The sequence below is a fragment of the Aythya marila genome (genome assembly GCF_965140915.1).
Source record: "Aythya marila genome assembly, contig: HAP1_HAP1_SCAFFOLD_337, whole genome shotgun sequence".
NCBI lineage: Eukaryota > Metazoa > Chordata > Aves > Anseriformes > Anatidae > Aythya > Aythya marila.
This window is the reverse complement of record NW_028136741.1, coordinates 22,473-35,524: the sequence shown is the minus strand read 5'-3', so window position 1 is coordinate 35,524 and position 13,052 is coordinate 22,473. Positions and strand designations below refer to the sequence as shown.

At 43.1% G+C, this 13,052-nt stretch overlaps 1 pseudogene across 1 annotated transcript; it reads left to right on the top strand.

Moving 5' to 3' along the window:
* Nucleotides 1-2,972: 2,972 nt before the first annotated feature.
* Nucleotides 2,973-5,566, top strand: LOC309891472 (zinc finger CCCH domain-containing protein 11A-like; annotated as a pseudogene). The gene is made up of 5 exons: nucleotides 2,973-3,026; nucleotides 3,226-3,345; nucleotides 4,125-4,248; nucleotides 4,679-4,881; nucleotides 5,430-5,566. The product of its transcript is annotated as a zinc finger CCCH domain-containing protein 11A-like (transcript).
* The last annotated feature ends 7,486 nt before the right edge of the window (nucleotides 5,567-13,052 follow it).

Sequence of the window (13,052 nt, the reverse complement as noted above, 5' to 3'; positions counted from 1 at the left end):
AAGAGCTAAATCTGGAGAGTGTTTTGAGTCAAACTTCCATGCTAAGGAGCACCAGTAATTGTTAGAAGTAGCTGCAGAGGAACCTGCATGGCACTGGGTGTGTTTCTGAAGGTGCTAAAGGTCCGAAGTGACGATTCCTATCCATACTAAAGAAGAGAAGGAAACCTTGCACTTAACTACTGTTTTTATTCCCTTTGTCCAGCAGTCAAAAGCAGTAACTAATATGAGAACCCAACTTTTCCTCTCTTTATTTTAGATTTGGGAAAATTCCCTGCCAAAACAATATTTCCTGGAAAATTCACTAGTGTTTGTGTGAGTAAAAGCTTCCAACCTTTTATTATTAATTTGTAAGAACTATTTCATCCACTTTTGTCCAGAAGAGTCAGAAATAATTTGCACAGAAATGTGCAGCGTTTTAATGAAAGGATTCAGAATCACTCTGAATTGAACTTTATCTGGTCTGGTTGCAGGTTTTGTGACATTTAGTGTCTTTAAAAAAAAAAAAAATCAAAATTTCTGACTTCATATCAGAAAAAAAGAAAAAAAAATGCTTGTGGCGAAATAAAATCTGTTGCAGCTCTGCTCATCGAAAACTCATTGGCTGTTAAATTGGACCTAAGTCGTCTTCTCTAACCTTTCATGATCCTGCAGCAATGGCTGATGATGGATATATGGATTAGGGAACAGCACGTGATGGCAAACCTGTGGTATTTGCTACTGTACTGGGTCTGGCTGGAATGTTTACTTTCCCTGCAGCAGCCCATACAGTGCCGTACTCTGTACTTGTAGCTGGAACAGCAGTGTTATCACCCCAGTGTTGTGTCTACTGCTGAGCAGCAGTGGCACAGCATTGGGCCTTTCTCTAACCCTCCTAGGGGGTGGGCAAAAAGGTGAGGAGAGAAACATCACTAGGGCAGCTGACCTAAACCAATCAAAGGGATATTCCATACCATGTGGTGTCACACTCAGCAATAAAAGGTGGAAACAGGAAGAAGAGGGGAGGGGTGGGCTCTCGTTGGGAAAACGTCGGTCCTCCTCTCGAACACCGGCTGCGTGCGTTGAGGCCTTGCTTCAAGGACGTGGTCAATCATGGCTCATTTGTGGGAAGTAGAGAGTAATTTCTTTCCTCTGCACTTCCATATAGCCTTCATTTATTTTGTTTGTTTGTTTTCCTCCTTTCTTTTTATTTTTCCTTTTCCCCTCCCTTTTCCCCTTTCCCTTTTTATTTCCCCTTAGTTAAATTGTTTAGTTCATGGTAGTCTTTATTTAATTATTATAATTTTTTCCCTTTAATTAAATTATCCTTATCTCAACCCGTGAGTTGTTCTTTGCTTTACTTCTCCCCCTCCTCATCTAAAGGAGGGGGAGTGAGAGAGCGGTTGTGGGGTTTAGCTGCCCAGCACGGTAAAACCACCACAGCTACAGCGCAGAAAGAAAAACCAAATTGCTTCCAAAAAATCAAAGTAATTCAAAATCCTTGGTATCATGCAGCCGTGCCACTGGCAAAGTGAGCATTCCCCTGCCTCTCAAAGCTTGCTGTACCCTTGATCTGCTGTCTTGCTGCTGTTAATTGATTGCAACTCTACATGTCTGATCAGGGCTACGAGTTGTTCTCGATATGGAGATCATACAACATATACTGTGCACGCTTGTGTGTATAGATATGTTTATCCTGTATGCATGTACATCCGTATGCATATTTGTGTGCTGGCCCCCAGATCCCTCATGTTACAAAGCATCGGCCTCGAAGGCATACTCATCAAAATCTTTTGCAGAGCCTCCATTTTTTTCTAGTTCCCTCAAAATGAGAGAATTTTTACGCGCTCTCTGTGTCGAAAAGGCAAAAATTCTGATTTTCACTGTCGCTCTCGCTAACTTTCTCTCACTCCCTCCTCGTGTGTGTATAAACACAGATGTGTGTATGCGTATGCACATCTGTGGATTTAGATGCACTGGTATGTTTTTTGCTGTACAGGTAATAAAGACGGGGAAAGGTTTTTGTGTTTTCTTAATAGGTGAAGAAATCTTGAAGACCAGAGATTGGAACATGCTGAATTTTAAATTAAAAAAAAAAAAGAAAAAAAAAGTTAGATTGTCCGGCTGTGGAAGATGGAGCCTCATTTTTGCAGCCACTTTGAATCACGAGTTCATCTCTAAATGCGCTGTTTTTTTTTGTTTTTGTTTTGGTTTGGTTTTTGGTTTTTATTTTTTTGAAGAGCTAACTAACCGTGGCTGCATCCAGTCTGAGAGAGCATTCAAATGGACTTGCTTCCTCTCTTAGTTATAAGCTGTTTAAAAGCGCATCCTATGTTTGAATTGTGGATGAGAGGTTCCCTTGGCAAAGTGAGGAGGAAAATTCTTCCTACCCCTTTATTATTAATTCACGGATTCAGTCTTGGTTCGGCCTACAGGAGCAGTTAACTGGAAGCCTTTGAAGATCGATAACTTTGCTGAGGTTGTCCAGGTAGGTGAAATCGAAGACCCACAGGGCCTGGAACGTGCTGTTTAATGCGTCCTAACTGTGTTCTAGAGAAGTTATTTGTAGCCATAGTTGATTATTGACTTGCATGTATCATCAGGTGGTTTTTTAAGGAGTGACTCCGTTTTCAGGCTTCCAGATGTGCTCCAAGTCATATTATTGAGGATGTGGAAGAGAACGCTTGCTGACAAAGCTCCTGGCAGCTTTACAGAACTTTAATATTTAGTTAGTTCATGTAACAGCTGATTTCAAGGCTTTGCTCTTTTTGAGAGACTGATAACTTGATTTGATTAACTGAAGAAAGCTGGAAAAATGTTTGTTCCTCATTATTTTTCACTTGTTACTTTCTTTCGGGTTACTTTTAAAAAGAAGATTTCACTGATCACAAGCCAGTAGAAGACTTTCAGCCCAAGCAAGGGTGAAGACAGCTCTCTCCAAGAGCAGAGGAAGTCCCTGTGGAGAGAACCCGAGCTTGTTAGCAGAACTCGTCGGCATGTCTAAACAAGGAGACGATTGCTACTTCTATTTCTATTCTACCTGTAGCAAGGTATGGCTGGCTTTCCTTTGCTTTGCTTTTTTCTCCCCTTTTTTCAGGAAGGAGTAGATTAGGAGGAGGAAGCACACTGGTCTTTGGTTAACTTGAGAACCAGATAAATTGTGAATTCAGTTGTAGCACCATTAGGCAGCAGCATGGCCATTTTTGAGGCTGTACTCTATTTTCCTTGTTGGTTTCCTTTTGGTTCCAGGGAGACAAATGTGCCTACCGCCACTGCGAAGCTGCTCTGGGCAATGAGACGGTCTGCAAGCTGTGGCAGGAGGGTCGTTGTTTCAGGAATGTCTGCCGATTCAGACACATGGAAATTGACGTGAGTGCCTAACAATGTGTTCTCAAAATAAATCCACAAAAGCATTTTTCAGTGCCGTAGGTGTACTGATTGCGCTTTTGCAGGATAGATTTGTTTGCTTCAAAATCATACTGGTTTCTGTTACCAAGAGAGGGGGTGGGAGGAAGCAGAGGGAAATAAAATCAATGCCTTAGGTATGTCTTAGCAAGATATTTGTTTATTTTTTTTTATTAGATGCTGACAGTTTTCTCAAGAGATGCAGAATAGCTGTTAAATAGACTGCTAAAACCTGCTGGAGCAGGGGGGTAATAAACAGGCTGTTCTATCCTCATGGGAGCAGGCTTGATAATGAACTATCAGGTGTCTTCTGACCCACAGTCCTTCAGATAACGCTGTTGTAGCTGCCTGGGGTAGGAAGTGGGGAAAGTTAAAGGTGCAGCAGAACTAAGTCTCCAAGAAGTAGTTCTAGACAGGGTTAACCTAGGCAATTTCAGATGTTCTTTTTGCCTCTGAATAATCCTAGTATAATCCTAGGTGTATTAGTTTAAGCCACCCTCAACTGATGTCTGAGAGTGCCTGTCTTCTCAAACTGAGTGATGACCAAACTAAATGTGCATAGTGGTTACAGCTTATGCAAACTTTGTGAATATGCCCAGAAATACTACACTTAACTGAGAAACTGACCTTTGGAATGCTGTTTCAGCACTGTGTTGTGACAGCTGTCACGATCTGGAGCTGTGCATCTCTTTGCAAGCCTCAGGTGCATGTTATCACGAGCTTTTCTTTCTTTCTGTCTTCAGAAAAAGCGCAGTGAGATTCCTTGCTACTGGGAGAACCAGCCGGGAGGCTGTCAGAAAGCCAACTGTGCTTTTCATCATGCAAAGGGACGTTACATCGATGGACAATTCTTACCACCAAGCAAGAGTGAGTTTAGGTCCTTTTTCTTTAAGCGCTGAAGAATTAATTTTGAGTATTACTTAGTGGGTGCCAATCCTGTAGGGGGCGTCAGGTAACTGTTCATTTGTGAGGGCAGGAAAAGGTCTGCAGTCATAGGTGTACTGCACCGAGTGTACTGCTGGTGTTTGTTTTCTGCTTTCGTGCTCAGCTTCTCTTTGCTTTGTGTGATGTTTGCCTTGCAGTTTGCTTCCTGTTGTTTCCTCTTTTGCTGGGTGGTAGGGAGATGTGTTGTTGTTGGAAGGGAAATCATTGTTCACGGTGTAAGCAGTGATGGGATGGGCAAAAGGAGATGCTGAATTCGTTGTCTGTGCGGGTTATCTGCCTTTGCTACCATCTCTTTGCATTGTGGTCAAAGTTTTAAACTGCCATATTACCGATGATCCTCCTCTTCCTCTAGCTACACTGCCAAGTCCGCCTGAGTGCGCGGACGATGATCTGAAAGTGGCTCAGATGTCACTGCAGCAAAACAAACTTTCTGTCCAGTCAAATCCCTCTCCACAGCTAAGGGGGTGACGAAAGTGGAAAACTCTGAAAATGTCCCAAGCCCTACACACCCTCCAGTTGTAATCAATGCTGCAGATGATGATGAAGATGATGATGGTGAGCATGTTTTGGTTCTTGGAAGGAATTTGTGCTGTAAATGAATGTGTTAAATCTTTGGTTCTTGGAAGGAATCTGTGCTGTAAATGAGTGTATAAATCACAGATGACCTGAGGTCTGACTAGCGATAGGGCAGGCAGTCTGGCCAGGTCACTGGTGGCTTTGTCTGGCAGTCAGTGGACAGAAGCTGAAACGTTGGAGGAAAGCTTAGAACCACTCCTGGCTTTAGCTGGTCTTTTGTGTAAAGTTCTATGTGAAACTAGGAAGGAAATTTCTTTTTTCTGTCTGAAGAGCAATGTGTTGTGTAGTAGTTAAAGCTGCAGAGAGAATCTAGAGTCCTAGATGTTTTGTCCTAGTGTATTCTACTTAGGAGTTCATCAGGTCAGTGTAGCTGTTTAAAAACAAACAAACAAACAAACAAACAAACAAAAAAACCAAAACAGCAACAAAGTTTTTTATATGAACCATGGGCTGAAGTGTCACTGCATGAGCTACGTAATCACGACCAACCTGGTCTATGCATAACTGAATCGATTTTTCCCCTTCAGACCAACTTTCTGAGGAAGGAGAAGAAACTAAAACTCCCGTCCAGCATCCAGCTGCGGAAGGCAAAAATGGATTACGGGTGATTTCCACTCGGAAAGGCAGTTCTATTACTACTAAACAAGGTATGCCAGCACCTTAGTAGGATAAATCAGAAGAACTTGACAGTTAAGTCAAAAGCAGCGTGGTGTAAAAACACAACAAAATGTAGGGGTGCTGAATGGAGTCGGTTATTCCCATGATCTCATTTCTGCCATTAATACCATCATGTGCCCATTGGGTCAGAAAGGTGAACTCCTTTTCTTTACTTTTGGAGAACAAAACAGGGCCACAGCATGGAGTTTAAATGGCTGCACGTGCAGCCTTGCAACCACTGTTGATAAGCCATATCTAACGATAGAGGGATCTAATATTGTGTAAATGGATTAAAATTAAAACTACATTTTGAACCCTGAAGGATGAAAGGAGGGGCAAAATGCCATTGGTTCTATGGCTCTTTCACTTGTGAGGAGTGTTGACAGGCTTTATTCGAAATACTTCAGAAAGTTCCTGAGCGCTAAGAAGCCTGAGGATCTGTGGTCCTCAGTGAGTGCCTCTAAGCCTGTCTCACGAACTGTTTCCTGTTTTCAGAGGGCAATCTGAATTTTGGAATAAAAACACTTGAGGAAATCAAATGGCAGAAGATGAAGGAAAAAAATAAGAGACACGGTGGTGAGTTAATATTGCCTACTTTCTTATCCTGTTCACGGCAGGTGATGGTGACTGGGAGCTGCTTGAGGGACAGACTTCCATTTTTAGCTGGGGGCATAAAGCAACCTGATTCTCAGCCAGCTGGTATTCTAAATGGGAGTCCAAAGGGCAACCAGAGGCAAATTAGTCACCTCTCTTCTTTACATGCTCTGCTTGCTGTATTTTTGACAGTAACAAATCATTTAAAGTTTTTTGTTCTTTGTGATAGTTTTTTATGTTGGGTAAACTTCCTTACGTTTTGGTTGCTCTGAACAGAAGGTTCTTCAAGATCTTCTCTTCGTCCCGTTGATTCTATGATTTTTCCTGCTCCAGAAGAGGAAAATGTCCGGACAGTGGTGAGAACTGTGACAGTGTCTTCCAAGAAAGGTAATAATGAATGCTTTTGTTTTGATTTCATTACTCCTAAACTGGAGGGTTAAGCAATAATTAAAACAATTCACCCATGTTAGCCTTCTGGTGCTGCCTTCTGTTCAAAACGTGCTTTTATGCTTAAAGTCCCTGGTTGTACTGGAAAGATTTGGTGCTCAGGTTAAGTGCAGTGGCAGGAGAAAAAAAAAAGTGTCAGTATGCCAATAGGGGGGTAACTGAAAAACAGAAGAGTAACGAGAAGAGCGAGCTGTAGAAGCCAGTGCTATATAAGAAGCAATTTCTGAAGCATTAAAGAGGCGTACAGTGGCAGGTGTGGACACAGTATGACAGGAGTTTGTGTATAAATTGTTTAGAGCTGTGCAAATGCCTTTTAAAGGGAAAAAAGTGTGGAAGTACTTTTACTCGTAGACATTCACCTTAGAAAGGAATATTTCTCAGCATTTGCACCTAAGAATATTCTGCTTGCTTATGCAGCTTTGTTCTGCACAAAGTATAGGTGTCAAGCAGACTCAGATTCACTCTCTACTATCTCAGCTGGAATTTGAAGCAAGCACTGAGACTATTAATATTTTTTTTCCATGTTAATTATAGTTAAAATATGAGTTTGTGTGGTTTAGCTGTCAAAACAGTGTCTGACTAGGGTTTTTTGGACATGGGCTAACAGGATAATATTTCTGTTGGCTACTGGTTTCTGTGAAATAGAAAAAAAAATTCCCTTTTGTTTTAGGGGAGGAACCTGTGGTTCGAGTAGATCTTGCTGATAGACAAGGAAAACGGAAAGCCTCTGCGGGTGAGAACTTTTTACGAGCTGTTACGTAGGTGCTGCCTTCTATATATGACTGCATTAAAGAGTGTTTGTGATGTATGAAAGGAAAATACATTGCAGTGGAGATCTGTGTTGACGGCAGAAATGGAAAAAAAAAAAAATAAATCATTTAGCAGCTGAAAGGCAATTCTATGAAAATATGCTTGAAAAAGAGAAGCTTATTGTTGACTGTTCTCAAACCTTCCTGCAAAGAAAAGTTCTTACAATATTCCTTGTTTTCTCTGAAGATGATGTAGGCAGCCTTCCAGTGAAGCGCAGCCTTGCTGAAAGGCTGGGGAAGAAGGTAGAGGCTCCGGGAAATGCTGACAAAGCACCCAAGAGAGAGACAGGTACTAAACGGGCATCTGGATTGGATTCCTGGGTTTCGTATTTAGTCTTTCTGTTTGTCCTTTTCCAGTGATGTTTCTTTTTGCATGTTGGCTGAGGTCGTAATCACTGGGATTCAAAGTTACCTTTCCTGTCTTGTTTTGAAATGTGAACCTGAAGTTGACATTATGCAGCCTCCCTAATTCGTTCTTTTTCTGTTTTGCAGTTCGAGTTCCCAAGTGTCTGAAGGACAGGCTGGGATTACCTCCTAAACAGACCAGTACTGAGAGAGGTAACAGCTAGATCTTAAATATGCTTTCTCCTCCTTCCTTTCCACAAACTTGGACTGCTTTCATACATCCCTACAAACTAATTTAAACGAAAACAAAGAACTGACGCCTCTTGGTTGAGTGCTGAAGCTCTTCTGACAGCCACTATCAGAACTCTGGCTCTAGGTGTGTGTTTATTTTCTACTTGTGCCTTGTCGAGGTTTTTAGCTGCTTCTGTGAACCGTTACGTACAATTAGAATAGAACCACTGCCAGGAGCAGGAATTTGAAATGCAGTCTGAAAAAGTAATAAAGTAAAGCAGCATTTCTGTGTAGCAGTTCTCTCTGGATAGGGCTGGTCTTCAAAATACAAGTGGCTCAGAGGAGGAGGAGAATGTTGTTCTAAGGATATTGTTCTAAGATGCATTATTGGGAACGCTCAAGATGAGTTTTCCTTAGTGCTCTGACAAATTTTGGAGACTTAAAATATTGCTGGACTCTCTTTAAATGTTGGTGCTTCTCCTCATTTCTTGATGATGACAGGGAAGGCTGCTAAGCCGATGGGAGAGATCCATGTGAAAACACTGGAGGAAATCCGTCGTGAGAAAGCTCTTCAGAGACGCGAAACTCAAGCCAAAGCCGAGGCTGAAGGGCACGGTAAAACTGAAGATTCCAGCGCAGGGGCAAGAGCTGCTCGTGCAGGTCGCATGCAAACTTTCTCTGAAGCCTTGTCTGAAAAAAAGAATAATCGCTTGGTAGAAGAGAAGAAAAAAGCAGGAGAATGCCATAGCAAGAGCAAAATTCAGGGTGAGTCGAAGAAGCAGCTCGCTCTGTCCGGGCCCAGCAAAGGGCAGGCGAAGGAGCCGGCAGGAAAAGTCAAGCCAGAAGGAGAAGTGCGTGTTAAAACCTTGGAAGAAATAAAGCGTGAGAAAGCTCTGCGGATGCAGCAGAGTGAAGGAGATGTGCCAGCTCCCTCAGCACAACCCGGACCTGCCCCAGCAGAGCAGAAATCTTTATGGAGCACAAAACTAACAGGTAATAAGATGCTTTAATGCCTGCCCCAGTGAGGTGCTTCCCATATTGAGCAAGTTCAGTTTGCTCAGGATCTGCTTCATGGATAAATGCTGAATGGCTTGCACATTGTAGCCTTTCTCTCTCTCTCTCATGGGACACAAGGAAATAAATGCACAAAGGAAACAAGTACCCAGCTTTCTTTATTTCTGCCGTTGACAACACTTTTTTTTGTCTTTTTTTAAAGCACCTGAAAAAGAAGAAAAGAAGGCAGTGGAATTGAACCGGCCTTTTCCTAAACTTTCCTCTGGACCTGATGTACAGGTGAGTCCTCTGTGAAGACACACATACATTCGTACAATTTCTGATAATTCTGACAAGTTTTGTTACTCACCGTGTGCCACCCTCTTGAGTGTGTTCTTACCCTTCAGCAGCTGGTAGGAGCTGCAGTGCAGTCTAAATCCTATCGCCAGCAGCATTTCCAGACAACTCTGTAATCCTCAAACTTGGAATCAGTCTGTTTATACCACAGCAAGAAAGAAACCCTGTTAGCACCAGCTGAAATCTACACAGTTAACGTGGAGGGAATTCTTTTTGTTCTTACTGACTTGATCTGTCAGACATGAAGGATTTAATACAGAAGGCCAGAGTTCTGTGTTCAAGGAAATCAATCTGTCAGTGGATACTGTATAGGGGAACTCGTATGACTTTCTGCTGCTTAAAAAGAATGTGATAAATAGATGTACAGCAGAACACCCTAGCTGTTTAAAGAAGCTTGCCATAGTGGATATTGCAGATATGTGAGACTGCGTCCATAGTAAAGCATGGCTCTTGTTACAGGCAGAATTTTATGGGAAAACAAACAAACAAACAAACAAACAAAAAAACCAACAGTAACCTGAACGAGATTAATATGCTGTTCCACATCAAGACCATTTTGGAGGGATTGCTGATCAGATTTTCTTAACGAAATCTCCACGGATTTTATTTATTTTTTTTGTCCTACTCATGCACTACTTTTCTTTCCTTCTAGCCCACTCAGCAGAGTGGAACTCGTAAATGTCCAGAGAAGAGCTTTGAAGAGAGACGGTGGGAGAAGTGGCAACAGAGAGAACAACAAGAGAAGCTTCGGCAGGAGGAAGCTGCTGTCAAATCTACTGCTGGCTTCTTTAATACTGAACCAGCAGGGAAAGTGGCAGCTCAATTTCAGGGCCAGGAAGCTAAAAGTAAGTGTTGAAGGTTAAGAGTTACTTAGGTTGTCTTCTGAAATACAGACAGAAGATGACACTTCTCATGCTGTAACTCTGGCTGGGTGCATTTTGCCACGCAGTGCTACGAAGCGAAGGGTGTACTTTCTTTTTCTTAGTTTGCTTCTTTTCCTGCCAGCCAGATGTTAGGTAAGGAACGGGAGACTAGAAAATGACACTACAAATGTGGACTTTGTAGAACAACTTAACTGTGGGACATCACTGCAAGGGAGAGGAAGCTGGTACAAGAGTTGCATACACTCTTGTCCTACTATAACTGCTGCTTTTTCCTTTCCTAGCGGGAGCGGGACTTTAAATATAAAAGCTGTCTATATTTGTGAACCTAGCTTGCACTTAGGATTGCTATGTGTCTGAGGTTTCCCTTGTCCTGGATTATTATTTACTGTAGCTCTTCGGTTTCTTTGTTCCTTTGTATGGCTTGTTGGTAGACAGAGTTTACTATGTGGAAAAGATTCCTGAGAATCCAGGCAATGGCGGTGTAATTGTGCTGGCCAAATGCATTTAAGTGTGTAGAAGGACTGTGGAAATGATTAAGAGAACCTGGATTTTTCCTGAGGCAGAGCAAGACTGTATCAGTTCTCTCTTCCTTTTACTCTAGCCAACTTTATGACATCTGCAAAGCCTTCGCGTGGGAAAGTCACTTTCCCCAAGAAGAAGGCACTGAAACGTAAGGCACCTGGGAGTTACCCGTCTGCCATAGCAGCTGTGGAACTACAGACTGCCTTTGATGCTGACATGATGGGACCTCCAGCCAGAAAAGCAGCCATGGTAAGGCCAGGGGCTAATGCAGCGATGGATCCCTTGTTAAATTTCTACCCTCCTCTATTTGAAAAGGTGGAAAACTCAAACGTTCTGCAGGCCTTCTGTTTCCTTAGAAATCCAGTAGCTGTCTCCAGGATGCTTGTAGAACCCTTCTGTATTTATGAGATGAATGGCACTCTTTAACCGGTACTCTGATGCTGTGATTTCTCTGGTGTGGGGGATTTTGTCCATTAATGCCATGTTCTTAAAAGACACCAGATCGTGAGTAACCTCCAGGTGAATGTGAACTTTCTTCAGGAGCACCTTGGTTTTGTATTTTGGCCACGGCTCCGCAATGCCAGAGGAGAAGCAGTGTGGAGGAAAAAGCTATTAAGGAATCTTTTACCCATGTGTCATAAATACTGTTTTGCTGCTTTCTAGGGTGTTTCAGACGTGCCGGAGCACGTCCCAGCCATCAGACTTGAAGAAAATCCCCAAAACAGGTGACAACCCCAACTTGTTCTTTTTCTTAATCAGTGTATATCCCCAGGGAAACATAAGTTCTGTCACATGTGGGAAAAAATGAGGGTTCTGAGATAATTGAAGCCAAAATCCATCAAAGGAATAAGTCACCTGAAACCACTTTCTAGCAGCTAGCAGGATTGCTTAATTAGGCTTTCTTGAAATGCTGCAAGTCAGCACAGCTTTCCGGTGACTTCTTGGGTTGTCTGAATACCTGAACGAGGATGAGGTGAAGTTCTACTTCCTCGTGAGGTGATAGATGATGAGTAGTGTCCTCTGCCTTTTGGTCCTCAAGAATGCCACCTCAACTCCAGGTGCCCTGGCTTCACAGATAAACCCCCAGACTGAAAAATGTACCTGGTAACACATCGGGCTCTAAATGTAGCCCTGGGTTGATTGATAACAATCCCTGTGTAAGATTGAAGCATAGGAGGGCTTGCCTACAGTTTTAAGAGCCGGTTTGCAGGAAAAGGATTTCCCGTTAAGAAATGGCATATCCTGATTGTTCTTTCTTGCTCTCCCAAGACCTGAAGTGCGTCTTGGAAGCCCTGAAAGATTTGAGGAGCAGATGGAGATGGATCTCGAGACCTCGACCTCAGCTTCTTCCCAGCCAGAAGAGGCACGGACACGCTGGCTGAGTTCCACAGGGAACGTGCCCTTATCTGCGGATGAAGATTTTGAGAAGCTACTTTGGGAAATCTCAGGAGGCAGACTGGAAGCCGAAATCGACTTAGACCCAGGGAAGGACGAGGATGACCTCCTCCTTGAACTCTCCGAGATGATTGACAGTTGAACTGCGTAGTCCTAGGGTATAATTAAAAAAAAAAAAAAATTAAAACTGTTCTTCTTGTTGGATACCCCGAGGTGATCCTTTTTCTAACTGAGGCTTTGCAATGAGACTTAAAGCACAGTCCGAAGTGGTAGAAATTGGCAGGATCTGCGCTCAGTTGTCCTAAATTTCCCTGCTGGTCAGAGTTAAGGTCTTGTGCATCCATTCTGTAACTATAGGTGGTTACCTTCGATATCGAGAGGACAAAGCACTTCTTTTGGCACAGAAAGATCTCCATTGGCACGCCATGGTGGCTGCAAATGGATCTTCTGATGGAGCGATGCTCTGAAGGCTTAAATGTAAAGCTTCTTCCTTCCTCCGCCCTTGGCACAACTCGATGTTGGGCACATCGTGAAGCTTCGGTGTTCTGATTTCTCGGACAGTTGATAGCCAAATCCTGGAGTTACTATGTCAACTCTTGACTTTTACTCGTGTATGCCATTGTTTTGACTGTACCCGTGTCAGATGATGAAGCTGTAGGGGTGGGAGGGAGCAGAATCGTTGTTCCAGTGTGTTGTGGACCAAACTTGCTGCCAGGAATGGGGGTGGGGGTCAGCCCACCCAGCCTTCCTTTCAATTATCAGGGAGGATCAAATGGTGAAAAGCAGCAGCTCTGCCATGCGGCTCCACTACCCCCACTCCCTTCTCTTGTGCTATACCAAAGTTCCCCCAGGCTTTGGTTGGTGCTTTTTGCCTGTGTGAGGACTCCGGGGCGAGCAGTCGGGACTCTGCCGCAGT